Raw genomic sequence first — 22,346 nt, 5'->3', positions numbered from 1 at the left:
GTTTGCACAGCCATGAAAGAAGAACAAACGCCAAAGGGAGCCCAAACAGTGGCTCTGGAAATACAGCTCCATACAGCTCCATCATTTGCTCCTCTTGAAAAGGGACTAAGAGAACAACAAAACTACTGCAAATCCCACAACAATCTGCTCAACAACCTGACCCGGACCCTCCTCCTCCTCCCTGCCTTGCTGTGCATGGACAGTGGCCGGGTGCCCCATACCAACCACAGCCACTCTCTCACTGCCCTCCACACCTCGATGGGGAGAGAAAATCGAGCAAAGGGTTCCTGGCTTGAGACAAGGACCAGGAGAGATCACTCATCAAATCCTGTCACGGGTAAAACTGCCTCAGAATTAGAGATACGAATTGAATTTATTGCTGACAAAATCAGAACAGGATAAGGAGAAGTCAGATAAACCCTTCAATACACCTTCTGCCTCTTATGAATAATTTTGTAGTCTTTTGTTTTCCCTATTCTATTGGTTTTTCCAAATTATTTTGATATAATACAGGTTGGAATCACTTTTTCACTGCTTTTGATTTGACAATTTGTCAGCCTGTTTACCCTAATCCCTGTGTAGAACATATATTTTAGTGTGATAAATACATTATAGTTTAGGCTCTCCCAAAATATCAAGATAGAGACAATGTGCATTGCAACATTAACTGTTACATAAGTAGCTAATGCCTTTATTTGTGTAACTAAGTGACAATGGTGAGAATAAGTAAAATAATTTTGTGAAATAGCTAATGTTGATTTAATGTACTGGTGGAGTATCTCATCTGTATGAGAAGAACACATTGAAAAGTAGCAAAAAAATAAACATCAAAAAAGAGAATGCAAAGAGGAATTTACCACTGACTCTTGGGCTATCAAGAACTGTCAAACCACAGAACAGGGGAGCCTTGTGAGGACATGAAATATATAAATTTAATCTGCAGTTTGGCATGTACTTCATGAAAATGAATCAAGGATCAAACCAAGCATAAGAATTCCCAGAACATGTGAACTGGAAAGAATGTTTGAATATGTATAACCCTCCTGAGTATATATTTCGCCAATACAATGAAAAGGTATGTAAGAAGAATTGCTGCAGTTATCCATGTGCCTCTGGCAGCTGCCAAGCTCCCAGCAGTCTGTTTACAGACCATTTTATCCCTTATTAAACATTTAAGAAATTTACAGAGTGAGCCTTGTTTCTCACACAGTTTGACCAGAAAATTTTGAGTACAATAAGACGGAAAAACGTTGTGTGCTCCTTCAAAACTGGTAGGGGGAATGAGGAGCCCCATGGGGTGCAGTGAAAAGGAAGAAGAGACCCCTGAGGGGAAACGATGCCCCCAATGGCCCCCAGTACCCTCCAGTTCCCCCCAGTGCCCACTGTGTCACAGCACGGTCCTGAAGCCCCCGGAACTTCTGCACCACCGCAGGACCCCAACCCCCTGGTGCACCCAACCCTCTAAGTCCCCAGAACCCCAAGCCTGGCAGGGAGGGGCACTCCCAAACTCCCCCAGGATCCAAAAAGATCCTCCAACGTTCCTGCACAGCCCTACAGGAGCTTCCCAAACCCTCCAGGAGCTCCCAGTGCACCTCAATGTTCCTCAAAGCCCAGCCAGGGATGGCCCTGGAGCCCAACCAAGAATCTCCAAATATGCCCCAAATCCCCAGGACCCCCAGTCAAGGTCACTGCAGGCTCAGTGTCCCCCAGCTAAGGGGCCCTGGGTGCTGCTGATTTCTGCCCCAACTCTGGGAGCTCCCCATCACTCCAGGACCCCCATCACCCCCATTGTCACCCACCCCAGTGGTGCCACCAGTGACAGCCCCCGATGACAGCCAGGAGCAGGAGCAGGAACAGGAGGGTCCTGCTGACATTCACAGCCACTGCTGGTGACAGAGGGGACACACCGGGGTCACCCTGAACTACAGAGGCCCTGAACCGCCTAGCAACACTGTGTGACCCCACCTGTGACCCAGGGTGAGCCAGGTGTCACCTCCAGGACCAGCTCAGGGCTGAGTGCCCGGAACACGCGGTGCCCGTCCTGTCCCAGCTGGTTGGTGGCCATGCACAGGTAGGTGCCCGCAAGTCCCACATTGATGTCCCTGAGCTCCAGGAGGGGACCCTGGGCCACCTCCTGCCCATTGTGCAGCCAGGTGAAGGTGACAGGGGCTGAGCCCACCTGCACTGAGCAGTGCAGGGTCACTTTGTCACCTGTACACACCTGGTGTGACAGAGGTATGGGTGCGATGATGGTATTGGCCACAGGCACTGTGGGGACACAAACAGGGCTGATGCCACAGGAAGGGGCTGGCAGCCGGTGTGGGGGGATAGGGGTGGGGGCGATGGGTGTAATGGGGGATGTTGGGGATGGGGTCACACCATGGAGGGGTGAGGGGACACAGAGCAGAGGTGGAGGGACCCCAAAAAGTGTCAGGGGGACATGGAGGTGCCCAAGCAGGGGATCCAGCGTGCTTGTCGGAGCTCCCCGTTCCCATCCCTGCACTCACTGCACAACGTGACACAGAGCCAGGCGCTGCTCTTCCGCACAGCCCCTCCCTCAGAGGGCACCTGGCAGCTGTAATTCCCCGGGTGGGAGACCCCCACAGGGGGCACCAGCAGATGCGGGGACCCCTGCAGGCCCCCCACGACCTGCCCATCCCGGTAGAGCACGTGCAGGAGGGGGGCTCGGGGCCACAGTTGGCTGGGGCTGCTGAGGCAGCTGACAGTCGGGGGGACCCCATGGTGGGCTCAGAGGGACCCTCCAGCTCCGGCACCGAGAAGAACTCAGGGAAGGAGAGGGGAGGTGAGGACTCTGACTTTGAATCTGCTGGGAAGTGGCTTTTGGGATTGTCAGGAGATTGGAGTTCCAGCCGTGGGGGTGCTCACCGTGCACTGTCACTGTCACTGGTGCCGACTGTGCCCATGGTGACATTTCAAAGTCCACCAAGCCCCCTGCAGCTGTAGCAGCCACTGTGGTGCAGCTGCAGGTGGGACAGTGACAGCTCGGTCCCATTGAGGGACCTCCTCACCTCCTTGTTCCCACTGTATAATCGCATTCCAGTGACTAACATGTCCCGCCAGCACTGCCAGCACAGTGTCACCGTGTCCCCTTCCAGCAGCTCCCACAACAACACCTGCAGCACCAACCAGCCTGTGGGACATGGGTGTCCTGTCACACTGGGGATCCCATTTTCATGGGGATCCCCGCATTGGGTCAAACGCAGCACACCAGAGATCCCCAATTACAACACGAGTCCTCGCACACTGAGATGCTCTGGGATGCTCACCCTGCATGGTCACTGTCACCGGCACTGAACCTCCCAGAACCAGGACCTCACCCAGCCCTGCAGTGATAGTGGCCATTGTGGTTCAGCTGCAAACATGACAGGGACAGCTTGGTCCCATTGCCGAGCCCCTTCCAGTTTCTTCCCCTCGTGGTAGAAAACATCAATTTGACCGTGCGGTTCTGCCAACCCCGGCAGCGCAGTGTCACCGTGTCCCCCTCCAGCAGCGCCCCCAATGGCACCTGCAGCACCAGCGAGTCTGGGGGACAGAGGGGTCCTTACACACCTGATAGCACCAGGACTCCCCATTGGGTCACACCCAGAGCACCAGGGATCCCCAAATCCAACAAGGGGATCCCCCCCCACTGGGATGCTCTGAGCTGTCCCCAGAGCAGTGGATGGGCTCTGGTCACACAGGAGGTGACCCATGCAGAGGAGCCCACGTAGAACCCTCGGGGTCCTCACAGTTTCCACGTTGAAGACACCCAAACATCCTCTCAACATATAAAATGCTCACGGGGGAGCTGTGCCCTGTGCCAGGTCTGTCACACTCGTACGTGCTACTCTCGGTGACAATAACGTTGTCATGTCCCTGCCCCCAGTGCTGCCAATCCTTGTACCAGGTGGTGGCACTGGTGGTCCCTGAGCTCTTGCAGGTCAGTGTCACCCGGTCCCACAGCAGTGCCGGCCTCCAGGGGGGCTCCACCAGGATCTGGGTGGTCTGGGAACCTGTGGGTGACAGGGGAAAACAGACTGCCAGGACCCGCGTAGGGCTGGGGACAGCGAGGTGGGGACATGGCATCCCCTGAGGACTCACCAGCGAGGCCAATGGTCTGGGCTGGAAGAGAGAAGGGACAGTGATCAGTGGGGGTACCTCCGTGGGGATAGAGACACATGGGGCACAGGGGGTGGGGGCTGTCCCCAAACTGTCCCCATGGGGACAGCAGTTCTTATGGGAAAATGTGTGTGGGTGGACCCCAAAAGATTTTGAGAGGCAGGGGGACATGTCTGTGTCACAGCCACCCATGCACCACATCCCTGTGCCACAGACACCTTGGGAACAGGGACACCAAGGCCACCCTTGGCTGAGGCAGAACATGGGGATTCTGTGGATACCCCGGGCACGAGGACACCATGGACACAGCCCATGCTGGCCCACGTCACCCCCACACGCTCATGATCTCATCCCCATGATCCCATCTCCATGGCCACATCTTCACCGTTCTTGTCCCCTTCTGTCCCTGCATCCCAGTTCCCTTGTCGCTATGCCCAGAGCTCCATAAGCCCAAAGGTGCCAGTCCCCACATTCCTGTCCCCACATTCCCATCCCCCAATTCCTGCCCCGTCTTCCTGTCCCCAAAGCCACCCTACATCCCCAGTCCCACCCAGGTCCACTGTGGGTAACATGAATTGGCTCTGCTGGCATTGGGGACCTCCGGGGACCACTAAGCCACCCTGTGTCCCCTCTTCTCCCCATCCCCGGGATGTCAGACCCTGGGGCACTAACCCCAGAGGAGCAGTGCCACCTTCCTGGCCATCCCTGTGTCCCCAGCCATGTGCACTGGCTGTCACTCACTGCCAGGGGTGGCTGTCCCCTGGGGGGTGGCTCTTTGGCCAAAGGGGAAGGAAGCGAGGTCAGGTCTCATCCTCATGTGTAGGTGGCCCTTGGTGGGGGCAGGGTGGCCACAAGCTGGGCACAGTCTGTGGGCAGGGTGGGAACAGGATGGGGACAAGGTTGGATGTGACACAGTGGGACATGCGGTTCCCAGGTGTGGGGGGCTCAGTGACTTTAGGGAGCCAGGGATTCATATCCAGGGTAATAGGGAGTCCCAGGGATGGGGTCCCTGGGAAAGGAGATCCTGAAGAGGGGGAGTCACCAGGGATAGGGTTGCCATGATAATGAGGTTCCCCTGGGCTGAGGGGACTCAGGGATGGGAGTCCCAGGGGAATGTGGGATTCCAGCGATTTGGGGTCATGGGATGGGGATACCGGGGAAATGAGGGGTCCCGTAGGAATGAGGGTGCTGGGAGAATCAAAGCTGTGGAGAAAGGGAGATTTCAAATGTTTTAATGAATGGGAAAGGGTTCCTTGGAATGGGGTCCTGGGCCATGGAGATTCTGGGGAATTTGAGGACTATGATGGGAGTCCCAGGCATGGTGGGACCTAAGGAATCGGACTCCTATAATTTGGTTTCCAGGGGAATAGGAGTGCCAGGGATGGGTTGTGCCTGGATGGACCCATGGGTCTCAACTCCTTCTCTCAATGCCCCCAGGGTCGCTCGCGTGTGGTGTGACCTAGGGCCCAGCAAAGGCCCCATAAGTTGCTGGCAGACTGGGTATGACTCCAGACAGATTCTAAGAGACTCTTATGCTGTGGAGCTGCTGCAGAGGTGAGAATTCGATGGCAGAAAAAGACCTGCCTGTGGTTTGCTCAGCCCTGCAAGAAGCACAAACTCCAAAGGGAGCCCAAGGAGTGGCTCTTTTGAGAGTCTCTCCTTGGTTTTCAGAGCAGGGCTGGCTGGAAACCGCCCATGCAGTGGCAGCTGAGAGGGAACCAGTCTGGAAATGCAGCAATTGTTCATTTGTTCCTCTTTGTAAGGTACCGAGAGAACCACAAAACTACAGCACTCAGCTCAACAACGTGACCAGGACCCTCTTTCTTGAACTAAACCTGCAGCCTTCTGGAACCTCATGGAAAGAATGCTTGGCTTCAGGCCATGGCCAGCAGAAAGGATTGAAAAGTTTGGAAATATTGAGCAGGGGCTCTGGCCACAGCCATGGTGGGGCTGTGGGGAGTGACCCTGTGTAGATTCCAGGAGTCCCCAAAGCTGCTCCACCGCTGCCCTCCTCACCTGACTGAAGGGGTGAGGTTTTGCAGAAATTGTGGCATAAGGCCACCAGAGGTGCTGCTGTGGACCTGAGACCTGTCTGGCCTCGGGCCCTGCCTTCCTTCCATTTGGATCATAGAGAGCATTCACTGGTGTTGTGCAGGGCGTGTGCCTGAGCCCGGGCCACTTCTACGCTGCCAGTGGGCACTGGGATCCAACCTGCTGGTGGTGGTGCCGGCACCGATTGGTGCCCATGAGTTTGCACAAGGAGCGATTTCCCCTCCTGCCTCCCGTCTGAGGCCGCCACGGCCACTGAGGGGATGGAGCTGGACCGGGGCGCCCCCTGCTGTCCGGGATTGCTCCCTGCAGCGCCCCCTGCTGGCCGGGTGTGCTCCCTGCAGCGCCCCCTGCTGGCCGCAGTTATAACTGCCACAAAAACCAACAGTGCTGTGAGGCAAAATGAAAATTTTCCACAATAGATATCCATTTTAATTTAGGTGAAATCTACATGTTTGAGTTAAGTCTGTGGTTAGAAGCCATAGTTATTTAGCCAGACTGCAAGGCCTAAGTTCAGTGAAGTTACTTCAGTGAAGGACAGCGATAAAGGCAGGGAGACAGAAGATGATAGAGAGAGACAGGGACTGCTGTAAGGGCAAGTCAACCTGATCTCAGAATTCTTTCTTATAAAAAGGAACTAGAGGCAAATGTCTCGCGAAACCCATAAAAATGAATACGTATGAACCTAATGGGAAACTGTATTCATACGTATTTGAGAAAGAGATAAACAGAGACCTTAAGTTCTCAGAGGTCCACATGCCTTTTTTTGAGGAGACCAATCTCCGCATGCGTCCAGCGCTGTAAGAAACATACCAAGCTTTACAATTTTTACAAAGTTGTGGGGTACTTTTTATTTTCTCCGCAAAACATTATGGCACCCTAGATGGGACTTCTCTGTCCCCGCAGGGGCAGGGGAGATAGACAGACCTCCAAGGCTCGCCCTAGGGTTTTTTTTCTTGGTGGGGCTCTGCTCATCTCGATTTGCCTCCTGTGAGGACAGACAAGGACCTGCTGGCCTGCGTCAGATACAGTATGTACAGAACAGCCCCCGGGGGAAAAGAGAGCTAGGGTGTAAATCACTCAGAGACGTCTGGATGCTCAGCCTATGGATGCAGTTGATGGAGCAGCTGGATTAGAGACAGGGGTTCACTGTCTGATAGGGTGGACCGCGAGCGACCCTGGGGGTGAGTCAAGTGAATCTCTATGTGCGTATGTGTGTCAGAGACTGTATCATTATATGGTTAATGCATTGTGTGGTTAATGTGAATGTGTCTGTAATTGTGTGAGTGTGTGGTATGTGAAAGAGAAAGCAAACCAGTGAGGTCACCCATGGCGCGGGGATGTGAGTATTACCCATGTTTGAGCAGCTGAGTGAGGCCTGAGGTGCCAGCTGCAGCAGGGTGTGGGGGGGTACTGCCCCGCAGAGAAGCAGAACGAGTGGAGGAACATCAGTGACAGTATTTATTGTGTTTAAATGCAGTGATTTGTTTAGATTTGGTATATTTTAACCATGAGTACGAGCTCAGAGAGTTTCTTTGCCCTGGATCTTTGGACTTAATCTCTGGACTGTGTGCTGTTATTTTGATTGTGTCCAGGGAAAACTGATGGGAGTAAATGCTGCATTATCGTATGCTGTGTTGTGTTGAGAAAAGTGGGCACTTTGAGAGATATGCCCTTTCCCAGTGATTTTGTGTGGTGATTTTCTTCCACTGCATTATGGCAATTTGATTCTCGAATTATATAGTGGTGCTTGTGGAGATTTTAAGATTTTGTTTGAAACAAGGGTAGCATTTTACACAGAAGAACTATGGTATGGTGATTTATGTCTAACTATGGTAAAGCAAATTAAAGGAATTCAAGAATTCTCCCCTCCACAGCAATTCAAGCCTTGGCTCTAGTGAATTTGAGATTGGGGGGGGGGGGGGGGGGGGGGGGCGGTGCGTGTGTCTGTGTCTGTGGGCATATCATAGTTTCTGCTGTGACAAGCACAGCCTTTTTGCAAGGCAGTAAAACGAGGGTAAGTAGACACAGTGCTTAATTAGATTGTGCAAGGAGAGAACTAGAAAAGACTGATATTTTGTAAAACAGAGTTTAGATAGAAGAGATGAAAGAGTTTGTGGACTTCAGCTGGTACTATAGTAAGTCTGGACTGGGAGCAGCCTGCCGTAGGGGATTTAGAGTGCTCTGTAATAAACGGAATAACCGGCCTCTGCCGACAATTCCTGAGAGCCTTTGGTGGATCAAGAGGCTGTCACGCTGCATTAGTATTATTGCAGTGCAGAGTTTGTGGGAGACGCTGGTATTGCTGTTCTAACACACATCAGGGCACATGCCCTAAGTCTAAATTAAAGTTTTCTGATCAAGCTGATTCAAACCCTAAGATCTTAAAGCTCGTGTATGAGAAATCACATCTGATACCTGCTACCTGGAGCTGTTTGTGGGAGAGTGGGAGGAAGACTAAGAAACTACTGTGAAGCTTTGTAAAGAGAAGTTTGGGTGGAAGTGAGATAGGGCAAGGAGAAAGAGATAATGAGAACTGACCAGAGCAAAGAGGTTCCAAAATTAGCCCCTTTTAGGAGGGCTGACTGGGAGAAGGCTGCCAGTAGGAGCAGCTCAGAAAATAAAAAGATTTATAATATTTCATTGCAGTTAAACTGTTTTAAAATAAGAAGCTAAATGGGATGGGGTTTTGTATGCTGATATGTGTTTTTGTTTTAAGAAACCACCCAGAATGGCAAAGAGACTGTGAGATCAGACCGTCCTCTGGTCTTGGCCCTTGAAAAGGAAAACAAGGCAAAGAGAAAGCAAATCAAACCTGTTGTTCAGCATGCAGCATAAGATAGCAATGTATGAAGTCAGACAAAGATTATCATGCTGAAACGCAAAGCAATTACAGTTCGTAAAATGACTACACATGATTTTTTAAAGGCTCTTCCCAAGGTAAGGGAGGAAGGATAAAGATGACCTCCCCAAAAGGGAAGAAGACTTAGGCTCCAAAAGTATACCCACTCGAACCCATCCCCCTCCTGGCAGTTCAATTTCATCCAGAACCAGGAGGTAACAGACCCCTCTGCAAGAGGCAGTGGGATCAGAAGAAAGAAAAGGGTAGAATTTTAGTCCACGCAAGGGCCATATATTCAGTTTTAAATAAAGCTTTAGTACCTGTGGAGAATGTTTGTGCTGTAGTGTGGGGAACAACTGGCCAGTCTGAGAAGGAATACTTTTGCAAACCTTTAAAGTAACATGTGTACTATATGTACTTAGAAGCTTTTGTACAATTTGCTCAATTCGCTAAACAGTCTTAAATGAGAAAGGTTACTTTGGAGGCAAATGATATAAAGATGTTAGGCTTAACATTAACAGCCATTGAAATTAAGAAAGACATTAGTAAAGAGATATTAGAATAAGAAAATAAGTGTTTTCAAGGGTATGGGCCTCTGCTGTACCAGGGACGGTGAAAAATGCCCCCACATAGTAATCAAGCTTAAGGAAAGAACACAACCAGTGAGAATTGAGCAGTACCCTCAAAAGGAAGATAGGGAAGGAATCGGCCCAATAATTGATAGTACTGGATTGAGGGCTGTCAATAAGATAACACAGAATTTATACCCTGTGGTAGCAAATCCATATACTTTACTAACTTGTTTAGCACCTGAGCTAACCTGGTTCACTGTTTTAGGCCTAAGAGATGCCTTCTTTTGCCTCCCTATCCACAAAGCCAGCCAGAAAATTTTTGCATTCAAACACAGCTCACATGGTCCATGTGCCCGAAAGCTTCAAAAATTCCCCACTCCGATTGGAGAACAGCTTGCAAAGACCCTGAGACCCGGGAAGCTCCACAAGAGGAAAGGAGGCTGTTGCAGTACATAGATGACCTTCTAGTCACCACTTGGACAAGGGAAGCCTGGATGGTAAGCCTTTTGTATTTCCTAGGACTCCAAGGATACAGATATCAAAGAAAAAGGCACAGGTAGTGAAACAGAAAGTAATCTACCTGGAGAAAGAAGTGAGTGCTGAGCAGCAGACTTTAAGGCATGGAAGCCATATGCCAAACCCCAAAACCCCAGACAACAAAGGCACTCCAAACCTTCTTAAGCATGGCAAGGTGGTGCCAGCTATGGGTTTATAATTACAGACTGCTCGTCAGACCCCTCTATGCTGTTATTGCTGATGGAAACAGAGATCTCCAGTGGACAAAAGGAGTCACACGGGCCTTTCACCACCTAAGAGTGCCCTCATGTCAGCTCCAGCTTTGTGACTTCCAGATGTAAGTAAACCATTCTTTCTATTTTTCCATGCAAGGAATTGCCCTGGGAATACTGGTACAGGACTTGGGTCCATACCGAAGGGCAGTTGCTTACTTCTCTAAGCAACTAGATGCAACCGCCAAAGGATGGCCAGGTTGCCCCAGAGGTGTAGCAGCAGTTGTGCTGAATATTCAAGAGGCACCCAAGTCTACCCTAGGACACAAATGACTGTGCTAGTGTCCCACACAGTGTCCGCAGTACTGGAAGTAAAGGGTGGCCACTGGCTTTCACCACAGAGGTTTCTGAAATACCAGGCCATCGTAGTAGAGCAAGATGATGTAGAGATAATGGTGACTAATATTGTCAACCCAGCTTCTTTTCTCAGTGGAATCAAAGAAAAGCAGTACACCATGATTGCCTAGAGACCATTGAAGCTACCTTCTCCAGCCGCACAGACTTAAAGGACACTCCTTTGGACGATGCAGACACCTGGTTCACTGACGGGAGCAGCTACATTGCCAGTGGAAAGCAACATGCAAAGTACACAGTGACTACCTGCAGAGAGGTAATAGAGTCTGGACCCTTACCAACAGGTACCTCTGCACAGAAGGCTGAGATAAATGCATTGACCCATGCCTTAGAAACAGCAAAAGGCATTCAGAGTCGTGCATGCACATGGAGCCATCTGGAAGGAGAGGGGACTGCTAACCTCACAAGGGAAGAAGAGACAATGCAGCTGCTGGAAGCAGTTCAGCTACCTGAAAAAGCATATTAAGGCACACCAGAGAGTGAGCCTAAAATTTGAAGAAAGAAATGAGCTGGCAGATGGAGAGGCAAAGAAAGCAACAAAGGGTGAGGTAATTATAGACAGATTTTCCTCGAAGGTAAGCCAGAATACAGTAATACTAATCAAAAGAGACATACACCTACAAGGGGTGGGCTACCATTGAAAGAGGGCTAGTAATCCCTTCCCATTTTCATGGTTACTAGTGAGGGAAGAGCACTAGAAAACACACTAGGGCCTAACTGCTTAAAAGCTTTTTATAGAGTGTGGCTCCTTTCCCAAAATGACCAAGGCTGCCAGTGATACAGAGTGCATTTAAATGAAGTGTTGACTTTGAAGTAGTAATTTCCACTGGCTTTCTAGAACATACATCTGATTGAAAGAATTTATTGTTGTCAGGAATTTATATGCCACTATCACTCAGGTAAGCTGACAATGTGATCCTTGCCTCCAGACTAACCCCAAAAATACCCCAGGCCAAAACTCGGTCAGACCGAGAGAGGCCACGGGCCTGTACAGCAGTGGCAAATTAACTTTTCAGAACTCCCAAGGAAAGGGGGGTATCATTATTTACTCGTATTGATAGATACATTTTCAAGGTGGCCAGAAACATTCCCCACTAGAACTGTCAAAGCTCAAGAGATGCCTAGAGTATTGTTACAAGAAATAATACCATGCTTCAGAGTTCCAGCCACAATATCCTCAGATAGAGAATCATATTTCATTTCCAAAGCAGTGCAACAGATTAGTAGCCACCTGGGCATAGATTAGGAACTTCACACTCCATACCGCCCCAATCAAGCAGCCAGGTACAGAAAATGAATCATTTGATTAAGCAGCAGATTGTAAGACTGGGGCAAGAAGTTCATCTACCCTAGCCCCAAGCTCTTCCACTGGCACTGTTGCGAATTCGAACTAAACCTTGAGCTAAAAGAATGCTGAATCCTTTTGAAATGCCTTATAGAAGACCATATGGAATACAAAAGGAAGGTCCACCCACATTAGGGTGATAACACTGGCCACCTACATGGTGGCTTTAAGCAAATAACTCAAACAAATTGAGAAACATGTGGCTGAAACTCGGAGCAAGGAGTTAGATAACCTGGGGATGATGTATATGTTAAGTCTCTTACAGAGAAGACTTTGGAACCACAGTGGGAGAGACCGCTGCAAGTAATTCTCACCACCTTCACTGAAATCAAAATCAAAGAGCAGAATGCCTGGATCCATCACTCTCGAGTGAACAAAGCCCTAGAAGTCCCTTGGAGAGGGGCACCAGAAGACAATGAACTGAACTAAAACTTACTCAGGCAAAATGAGTATATTGCAGTCGGGGGTAGTTCATACTTTACAGAATTGTTTTGTATGTAATTATAACTGAAGTTTCACAACTATAGAGTACCTCTATCCAAAGCAATGGGGAATGGCCTTGGTCCCAGGCTTTTAATCAGTATACTGGATCCATGAGAGAACTTCCTGAGATAAAAGATTTAAACATATCTACTGTAGTAATCCACGGGAATCGGGTATATGAGGAGCAAGAATGGCAGGAATGAGAACCGTGGGCACTTCAAAGAATCAGAGGAGAAGAAATCAAAGTAAGGTGCTGGGTCATCAATAACACGGCTTATGAGAGACCAGATGCAATTAGTGACTCAACCTCTCCTGGTGTATATGAACACCAGGAAGTTTGTGATAGCCTAAGTCAATCAGACTGTTGGTGTAATTTCACCTTAATACAGCCTGTAGAAGTGACCTGCCTTTGAGCTCAAGTTGCTATCAGACTTTCATTTAAATTCAAAGTAGACACTGCACTTTTTACAACAGCAGGGCCTTATACAACCCATACTAGGACTCAAATAGTTCAGACTCTACCCAAATTTGAAGCTGAAGTGTATGAAATAGGCCTCTACGTAGTAAAGAATGTAAGAGAACAACAACTATTATTCAATCCAGAATGGTCTCTAAAAATGTGTTGAGTTGCTAATGCAAATTAACATCTCAAAAATCCAACCAGCCTGCTCCTCCTTCCTAAAAACATCCTTTGAAGGCTAGACAACAAAGTTACAAAGACAACTATATCTCCAGAGCAGAATAAGAAAAGATCTAACTGAGATATTAAGGAGAAGATTAACAGTTTTAAATGGAATTGATTCAAAAATACTGATGAATAAACTGACCACTGCAGCAGGTAGCCTAACAAAATTGAAGCAGCCTTTACAGTCATCTCTATTGGCATTGAGAACTAGCCAGTGGCAGATTTCAAAAGTACTGCCAAAGTAAGAAAGTACGAAAAAGCCAGGGACCAAGACCACAAGTTAATAGCAAAAGCACTTAGTACAGTTCAGGATAATGTGTCTTTAGCTTTCAGTTGTATACAAGCACAGTTATAGATGCAAACAACAGCAGCTCTGATCATACGGGAAAGGGGTGAAAGTAATTTTCCTGCAGAAATTTAGAAAATTGTTTGAGATAATGCAATTGATTTTGAAAGGAAGTTTCAATCCTGGTAGACTATGGTGAATTTCACCTATGATCCTGCTTCTAATGTGGCCACTGCCTTTGTGCTTACCATACGTAATGCCACTGTTTATGTTATCCATCCCATCATTGCACTAAGATTAAACCATGAAAAAACAATACTCTACCCTTCAGAACATAGAGTGTGGGCACAAAAGATGAATGAAAAGTGCAGACAGTAAACTTAGAATCCTGCATTACCAGAGAACAGATGAGATTCATTTGTGAAAGCAATACTATTAATGCCCAAGATATATGTTTAGACAGTGAACAGAGTATTTGTCACTTCGAAGTTCATCCAGTCACTGACCAAAAACTGTGCTCGTATATGCTAGAAAAGAGTGTGTGTGCCTGAGAACTGCTTGTGCTGCTGTAAAAATTGATAGCAATGATGTTATTTTGTCTAGTAGAAATCCTTCTAATTTCTGTATTTGTAATTTGTTAAGATTATCAAGTGTAGTTTTTCGTACTTAGACCGAGTGACATCCCAACAGCTGATTGAAAGCAATTACACAATGAATCACAGACTATCACCTACTCCTATTAGAATGGACCTTAGATTAGTAAAACAATTAATTAAGCACCAAGACTATTCTACTAAAGATCCTAAAGAAAAACTCAAAGAAGCAGAGAAAACTGTCCAATGTGATACAAAAAGAAATAGCTAGAATTCTGCAGAGTAAAACAAAATGCAGATCATCACTGGTGAGATGTGGTCTTTAAGAAGTCACCAACTGCAAATAGAATCTTTAATAAGTTGTGTCATCCTACATCCTACTACCAATATTAACAAAAATAGTTTTGTTAGTATTAGTTAGAATAAGTTTAAGATTATCCATTATGAAACGTACATGGTAAAGCTCTAAAGTACACTTGTTGTTCTTTTACTTTGTACAAATAAGAATTTGAACAAAGTAAAAGAATTTACTTCCCCCTTTTAGGCAAGGGGAGAATGAGGCAAAATGAAAATTTTCCAAGATAGAAATTCATTTTAATTTAGTTATTTAGCCAGACAGCAAGGCCTAAGCTCAGTGAAGTTATTTCAGCGAAGGACAGAGATAAAGGGGGGAGACAGAAGATGACAGAGAGAGACAGGGACTGCTGTAAGGGCAAGTCAGCCTGACCTCAGAATTCTTTCAGATAAAAAGGATCTAGTGGCAAATGTCACAGGAAACCCATAAACCATATTGTGAATCTGTATGCATATGTATTTGAGAGACAGATAAAAAGAGACCTGAAGTTCTCAGAGGTCCACATGCCTTTTTTGAGGAGAGCAATCTCTGCATGCGTCCAGCGCTGTAAGAAACATACCAGCTTTAACACTTTCAAAAAGTTGTGGAGTACTTCTTCTTTTCTCCACAAAACAAATGTGTCCCTGCCCCCCCATACTCAGTCCATGCCCACTCGGTGCCCACGATGTGGTTATTGAGCACAGCCCCCTCCTCCTGGGGGGTCCTGTGGGGATAAGGGAGATGCTGGTGGTGTCTGGGGAGGGGGAAAGGGGAGTCCCAGCCTGAGCCCCCCACTCACCTGTCCTGGAGCTTCCTGGTGGCAACAAGGAAGGGGGGTGACCGAGGCGACACTGGGACCCCTGAACCTTCCTGGGATCTCAGCAGCTCCAATCACCCACGGGACCCCAATTCCCCATTTCAACCCCAATTCCCAATGAACCCCTGATTCTACCTGGACACTCTAAACACCCCCAAGGCCCCCAGAAATTCTGCACCACCGCAGGACCCTAATCCTCTGGTGCCCCAAACCCTCTTTGTCCCTGGAACCCCAAGCCTGGCAGGGAGGGGCATCTCCAAACTCCCCCAGGACCCAAAAAGGTCCTCCAACATCCCTGCACAGCCCTCCAGGAGCTTGCCAAACTCTCCAGGAGCTCCCAGTGCCACCCCAATGTTCCTCAAAGCCCACCCAGCGATGACCCTGGAGCACAACCAAGACCCTCCAAATTCCCCCCACATGCCCAAGACCTCCAGCCGAGGTGACTGCAGGCTCAGTTTCCTCAGCTCAGGGGCCCTGGGTGGTGCCAAAATCTGACTCCACTCTGGGGTCTCCCCCTCACTCCAGGACCCCCCATCCCCCCCATTGTCACCAACCTTGCAGTGCCACCAGTGACAGCCCCCGATGACAGCCATGAGCCGGAGCAGGAACAGAAGGGTCCTGCCGACATTCACAGCCAGTGCTGGGAATAGACTGGGACACACTGAGGTGACCCTGAACCATGGGGGTCAGTAACACCCCGGTGATCCTGTGTGATCCCACCTGTGACCCAGAGTGAGCCAGGTGTCACATCCAGGGCCAGCTCTGGGCTGAGTGCCCAGAACATGCAGTGCCCTTCCTGTCCCAGCTGGTTGGTGGCCACGCACTGGTAGGTGCCTGAATGTCCCACATCAATGTCCCCGAGCTCCAGGAGGGGACCCTGGGCCACCTCCTGCCCATTGTGCAGCCAGGTGAAGGTGACAGGGGCTGAGCCCACCTGCACTGAGCAGTGCAGGGTCATGTTGTCACCTGCATGCACCTGATGTGACAGGGGACTGAGGGTGATGGTGGCATTGGCCACGGGCACTGTGGGGTCACAGACAAGGCTGGCACTGGGTGAGGTCGGATGGGGGTGCCATGGGTAGGGTCACCCCCAGCCCGAGGGTCCCGCTCACCCAGGACGGTGACATTCAGGGGGTCACTCTCGGCCACGCTGTCCCCGTCGCTGACCCGGCACCGGTACTGGCCGCTGTCATTGTCCCCAATATGGCGCAGCTCCAGGCGGGGGCCAGTGCCCAGCAGTGCTGCTGAGGCCTCCCGGTGCCAGAAGAAGGACAGGGGACCTGTCCCCACCGTGCAGCCCAGCACCAGGCTGTCCCCAAGTGCCACCTGTCATCCTGGGGGGCTGTGCTGACAGGAACACCCCCGAGGGTGGGACCCCTGTGGGACGGGGGGACAGCAGAAGACAGTGAGGGACCCGGGGCAGTCAGGGAGGGGCAGCAGGACCCCAGTGTGGGAGAGGGGGCACACAGATGGGAAGGCTTGGAAACAGGGGAATGGGGCGTTCAGGAGGGGAGACACCTGGAGAGGGAGTGGGGCAACACCAGGGACGGTATTGGGACACAGGAAGAAGATGGAGGGACCTGGGGAACGTGCGGGGACCTCAGAGAGGGGTGGGGGGAAGCAAGAAGGACTGAAGGGACCCGGTGAGGGATGGGGAGACATAGGCGAGGAATGGGGCACCTGGGGAGGGACCTGGGGCAGGGAGGGCAGGACATGGAAAAGGTGTCAGGGAAGGATGGGAGTACCCATGTAGGGCTGGGGGATCAGGGGAAAGACATGAGAAAGGAGGGGAGTCAGGGACAGATCTGGGAAAGGTTAGGGCCATGGGGCAGGTGTCAGGGAGCGCTGGGAGTCCCCATGCAGTGCTGGGGGCCCAAGGAGGCTGTGGGGGCTCCCAGTGCCCATCCCCACACTCACTGCACACCGTGATATGGAGCCGGGCGCAGCTCTTCCACACGGCCCCACCCTTCGAGCGCACCTGGCAGCTGTAATTCCCCGGGTGGGAGACCCCCACAACAGGCACCAGCAGCTGCAGGGACCCCTGCTGGCCCCCCTCCACCTGCCCGTCCTGGTAGAACACGTGCAGGAGGGGGGCTCAGGGCCGCAGGGGGCTGGGGGTGCTGAGGCAGCTGAGAGTCAGGGGGGACCCCACGGTGGGCTCGGGGGGACCCTCCAGCACCGGCACCGAGAAGAGCTCTGGGAAGGAGAGGGGAGGTGAGGACTGTGACTGAGTCTGCTGGGAAGTGACTTTGGGAGTGTCAAGAGATTGGAGTTGCAGCCGTGGGGGTGCTCACCATGCACTGTCACTGTCACTGGCACCGACTGTGCCCACATTGACATTTCGGTGTCCACTCAGCCCCTGCAGGTGTAGTGGCCACTGTGGTGCAGCTGCAGAATCGACAGGCACAGCTTGGCCCCATAGCATGACCTCCCCACCTCCTTGTCCCCATGGTAGAATCGCACCTCTGTGAGTGGCATCTCCCACCAGTGCCGGCAGCGCAGTGTCACCGTGTCTCCCTGCAGCAGTGCCCGTGCCAACACCTGCAGCACCAACCGGGCTGCAAGACACAGGGGTCTTGTCACACCGGGGGTCCCGTTTTCATAAGGGTCCCCCCCATTGGGTCACACCCAAGGCACCAGGGGTACCTGTTGGAAAATTTTGCTCAGACATGGCTTGAAGGAAAAAAGGACATGAAAATATACAGCTGATGGAAAAGTAAAAGGCAGCTGTAAGCAGCTAAGTCTCAAGCCTGTTTCTCAGGCACATTTCTATAAACAGCAGAGTTCTCAGGCTGTTTTTTCATAACAGGTAAACATTCTGTCCGTGGCTGCTACACAAAGCAAAAGTGACAAACATGGAGGCCTTGAGAACCATTCATATCAGGGTGAGAACACAAATCTTGGCTTCAATAACAAAGCCACAGGTATTGAAAACAAAACGAGGGATTAATGTTTAATCTGTAACTTATGATAAGCTCAGGTTTTGCAATATGTATGAGCTTAATTAACACTGTTATAAAATGTGCCTGGTGGATCAATGAATCGGAGTTCGATGCTGATCAGAGGATGGGTCATCTCCCTTCACTTCATCAGGTACCCAATTCCAACATGGGGTTCTCCACACTGGGATTCTCTGGGATGTCCACAGAGCAGGGGACGGGCTTTGGTCACACAGGAGATTACCTACGGAGCAGAGACCACCCAGAGCCCTTGGGGTCCCCATGAGTGCCAGGTTGGGGACACCTAAAACCCCTCACCGTCTGAAACTGTCATGGGGGGGCTGCACCGAGTGCCAGGTCTGTCACACATGTGGGTGCCTTCCACGTTGACAGTGAAGTGGTCACGTTCCTCCTGCTATAGGCGTTGCTTGTCCTTGTACAAGGTAGTGTCACCGGCTGTCCCTGAGCCCTGGCAGGTCAGTGTCACCCGGTCCCACAGCACCGCCGGCTTCCAGGGGGGCTCCACAAGAAACTGGGTGGTCTGGGCACCTGCAGGTGAAAGGGGACACCAGCCTGCCAGGGCCAGCGTGGGGCTGGGAAGAGCGAGGTGGGGCCATGGCATCCCTTGAGGACTCACCAGCTAGCCAAGGGCCTGGACTGGAAGGGAGAAGGGACAGGGCTCAGTGGGGATGGAACTGTGGGGACAGAGTCACCTGGGGCACAGGACATGATGGCTTCCCCAAGCTATCCCCATGGGGACAGCAGCTCCCACTGGGAAAGTGTGTGATGGTGGTCCCCAAAAGTTGTTTGGTGAAGCAGGGAGACATGTCTGTGTCACAGCCACCCATGCACCGCGTCTATGTGGCACAGACACCTTGGGAGCAGGGACACTGAAGCCACCCTGGGCTGAGTCAGAACATGGGGGCACTGTGGGCACCCTGGGAATAAGGACACCACAGACACAGCCCATGCTGGCCCAGGTCACCCCCACACGCTCATGATCCCATCACCATGATCACATCCCATGGCCACATCTTCACCATGCTTCTCCCCTTCTGTCCCCACATCCCAGCTTCCTTGTCCCTATCCCCAGAGCTACCTGAGCCCAAAGGTGCCGGTCCCCACATTCCCGTCTCCCACATCCCCATTCCCAAAATTCTACATCAGTCAGAGTCCCATCAAGGTCTGCTGTGGGAAACATGGACTGGCTCTGCTGGCATTGGGGACCTCAGGGGACCCCACAGCCCCCCTGTGCCCCGTCCCCTCCCCATCCCCGGGGTGTCAGGCCCGTGTATAGGGCACTCACCTCACAGGAGCAGCGCCACCTTCCCAGCCATCCGGGTGACCCCAGCCATGTGCACTGGCTGTCACTGCTGCCGGGGCTGTCTGTCCCCTGGGTGGTGGCTCTTTGGCCAAAGGGGAAGGAAGCGAGGTCAGGTCTCATCCCCATGCGTAGGTGGCACCTGGTGGGGGCAGGGTGGCCACAAGCTGGGCCTGGGCTGTGGGCAGGGTGGGGATAGGATGGGGACAAGCCTGGGTGTGACACAGTGGGACATGGGGTTCTCAGGAGTGGGGGGCTCAGAGAGCCAGGGCTGAGTGTCCAGGGGAATGTGGGGTCCCAGGGATGGGGTCCCTGGGAATGGGGATCCTGAAGAGGGGGAATCACCAGGGACAGGGGGTGCCATGGGAATGGGGGTCCCCAGGGATGGGAGGACTCAGAGATGGGAGTCCCAGGGGAATGTGGGCTCCAGGATTTGGGGTTCATGCAATTGGTATGCTGGAGGAATGTGGGGTCCCGCAGGAACTGGGGTCCTTGGAGAATCAAGGTCCTGGGGAAAGGAGGATTTCAGGGGATGAAATGAATAGGAGAGGGTTCTTTTGGAATGGGATACTGGGCCATAGAGATCCTGGGGAATGGGGTAGATGTCCCATGCAATGCGGAACATATAGGAATGGGACACCCATGATTTGATTTCCAAGGGAATGGAAGTCCCAGGGATGGGCTGTGGCTGGGTGGACCCATGGGTCTCAGGGTCCGTCCCTGGGTGCCTCAGATTTTTGGGAGACTCGTGGCCCAGCACAGCCTCCACAAGGTGCCGGCAGTCAGGGCGACACCCCAGACAGATTCCAAGGGGGTCTGAATCTGTGGAGCTGCTGCAGAGGTGAGAATTCTGTGGGGGAAAAAGGCCTGGCTGTGGTTTGCTCAACCCTGCAAGAAACACAAAACCCAAAGAGAGCCCACGCAGCGGTTCTGCGAGGGCCTCTGATGGTTTTCAGAGCAGGGCTGGCTGGAAAAAGCCCTGCAGGGGCAGCTGCGGGAGAACCAGTCCAGAAATGCAACAATCGATCATTTTCTCCCTTTGCCCAAGGTTCTGAGAGAGCCCCAAATACCCTTCAAAAACAACAACAATCTGTTCAAAAACCTGATCAGGTCTATCATCCTTCCTGTCTCAAACCTGCAGCCCTTTCTAACAGCCTGAGAAGAATTTTTGGGTTCTGACCATGGCTGCTAGATATGAGGGAACAGTGTGGAAATATCGAACAGGGGCTCACCCACAGCCATGGGGGGGCTGTGGGGAGTGACCCTGTGTGGATTCCAGGTGGTCCAAAAGCTGCTCCATCCCTGCCCTCCTCACCTGACTGAAAGGCTGAGGGTTTGCAGGAATTGTGGTGTAAAGCCACCAGAGGTTCTGCTGTGGACCTGAGAACTGCCTGGGGTCAGGTGCTGCCTTCCTTCCATTCAGGATCATGGAGAGTGGTCCTGGGTGTTGTGCAGGGTATGTGCCTGCCCCGGGATACTGCTACACTGCCAGTGGGCACTGGGATCCAACCTGTTGCCTTGGCGGCTTCTGCCCACTGCTGCTGGTGGTGCCGGGACCGATTGGTACCCGTGAGTTTGCAAAAGGAGCAATTCCCCCTCCTCCCTCCTGCCCGAGGCCGCCATGGCCCCTGAGGGGATGGAGCTGGACCGGAGCGCCCCCTGCTGGGTGGGAGTGCTCCCTGCAGCGCCCCCTGCTGGCCACGGCTGTAACTGCCACAAAAACCAACAGCGCTGAGTGGGAGGGAAAGTTCTGGGTTTGTGTTGTTTGTTCTGTTCTGGTTTATAAATTTCCTAGTAAAGAGCTGTTATTCCTTTTTCTACACTTTGGCCTGGAAGCCCCATCATTTTTGAAATCAATAAAAGTTTTAGCATGTGTCTTCCTTTCATTCCAGGACAGTTCCCACTTTCCTTGGCAGACATTTCTCATTTAAATGAGTTGTCAACTCCGGGGATGAAACAGACATCCCAAGAAAGACAGGGTCTGGGATTTGGCAACCTCATGCTCTGCGTTGTAAGCCAGTTTGGCTACCAAGGGCCCTCTCTCCAGGTGGCACTTCTGGTCACCCGGCCACTCAGGAGCTGGCTTTGGCAGAGCCTCACACTGTCCCCAGTGTGCCATGGCTGACAGACTGATGGACAGACGGGGCCCTATCTCACCAAAAGCAAAGTCTGACCCATCCCTTCCACACACAGCTGTTCCACAATGTCTCCAGACATCAAACTGTTCTTGTCTCTGACATCCCACCCTGTGCCATGGCCGGATCCTGACCTGCTCTGAAGAAGGGGGAGGCTCTGGAACACCCACAGGGCATTTGTGACATCCTCGTGGGGGCAACAGGGCAGAGGAGGAGTTTGGGACAAGGCACAAGAGAATCCAGAGCCTCCTGAAGGCCACTTTGGCCATCAGAGCAAGGAAGTTGCAAGTTGCAGGTTCCTCTGGTGGAGGAATTGTGAAGGGGAGAGTTTCCAGGGTTTGTTCCTTTTGGGGACTTCCCAAGGAAATTGATCTTTTTGTGAAAATTTGGAATCTGAACATTGTTGCTGTAGCTTTTGGTTTTATTCTCTCTCTCTGCTGTTTCAGGAAATTGTTCTTCTCTCAGCCCTTTGGGATCTTTGTGCCTCCACAGGGAGGGCAGTTGTTAGTGGCAGCACACACACAAGTGGGTGCCCATGGGTGGGGACACCCAGTGCACCCCAGTTGCCCCCAGTGTCACAGCACAACCTCATTGATGTCACTGGGATTTCTTGGTCGTCCTTGGGATCCCCGCAGCTCCACGTAGGCCACCCAGGGTTACTGGTGGTCGGTGATGCCTGAGGGC

General features: G+C 51.4%; 1 protein-coding gene and 1 pseudogene across 1 annotated transcript in view; one reads left to right on the top strand and one right to left on the bottom strand.

Moving 5' to 3' along the window:
• LOC132084826 (Fc receptor-like protein 4) overlaps positions 1-22,346 on the top strand; it is a 53,260-nt gene that overhangs the window by 17,381 nt on the left and 13,533 nt on the right. The gene's annotated exons all lie outside the window — the stretch shown is intronic.
• Positions 315-21,150, bottom strand: LOC132084944 (basement membrane-specific heparan sulfate proteoglycan core protein-like; annotated as a pseudogene).

This window comes from Ammospiza nelsoni, chromosome 28, assembly GCF_027579445.1.
Source record: "Ammospiza nelsoni isolate bAmmNel1 chromosome 28, bAmmNel1.pri, whole genome shotgun sequence".
NCBI lineage: Eukaryota > Metazoa > Chordata > Aves > Passeriformes > Passerellidae > Ammospiza > Ammospiza nelsoni.
Note: the sequence above shows the minus strand (reverse complement) of the source record. Positions and strands in the feature narration are given on the sequence as shown.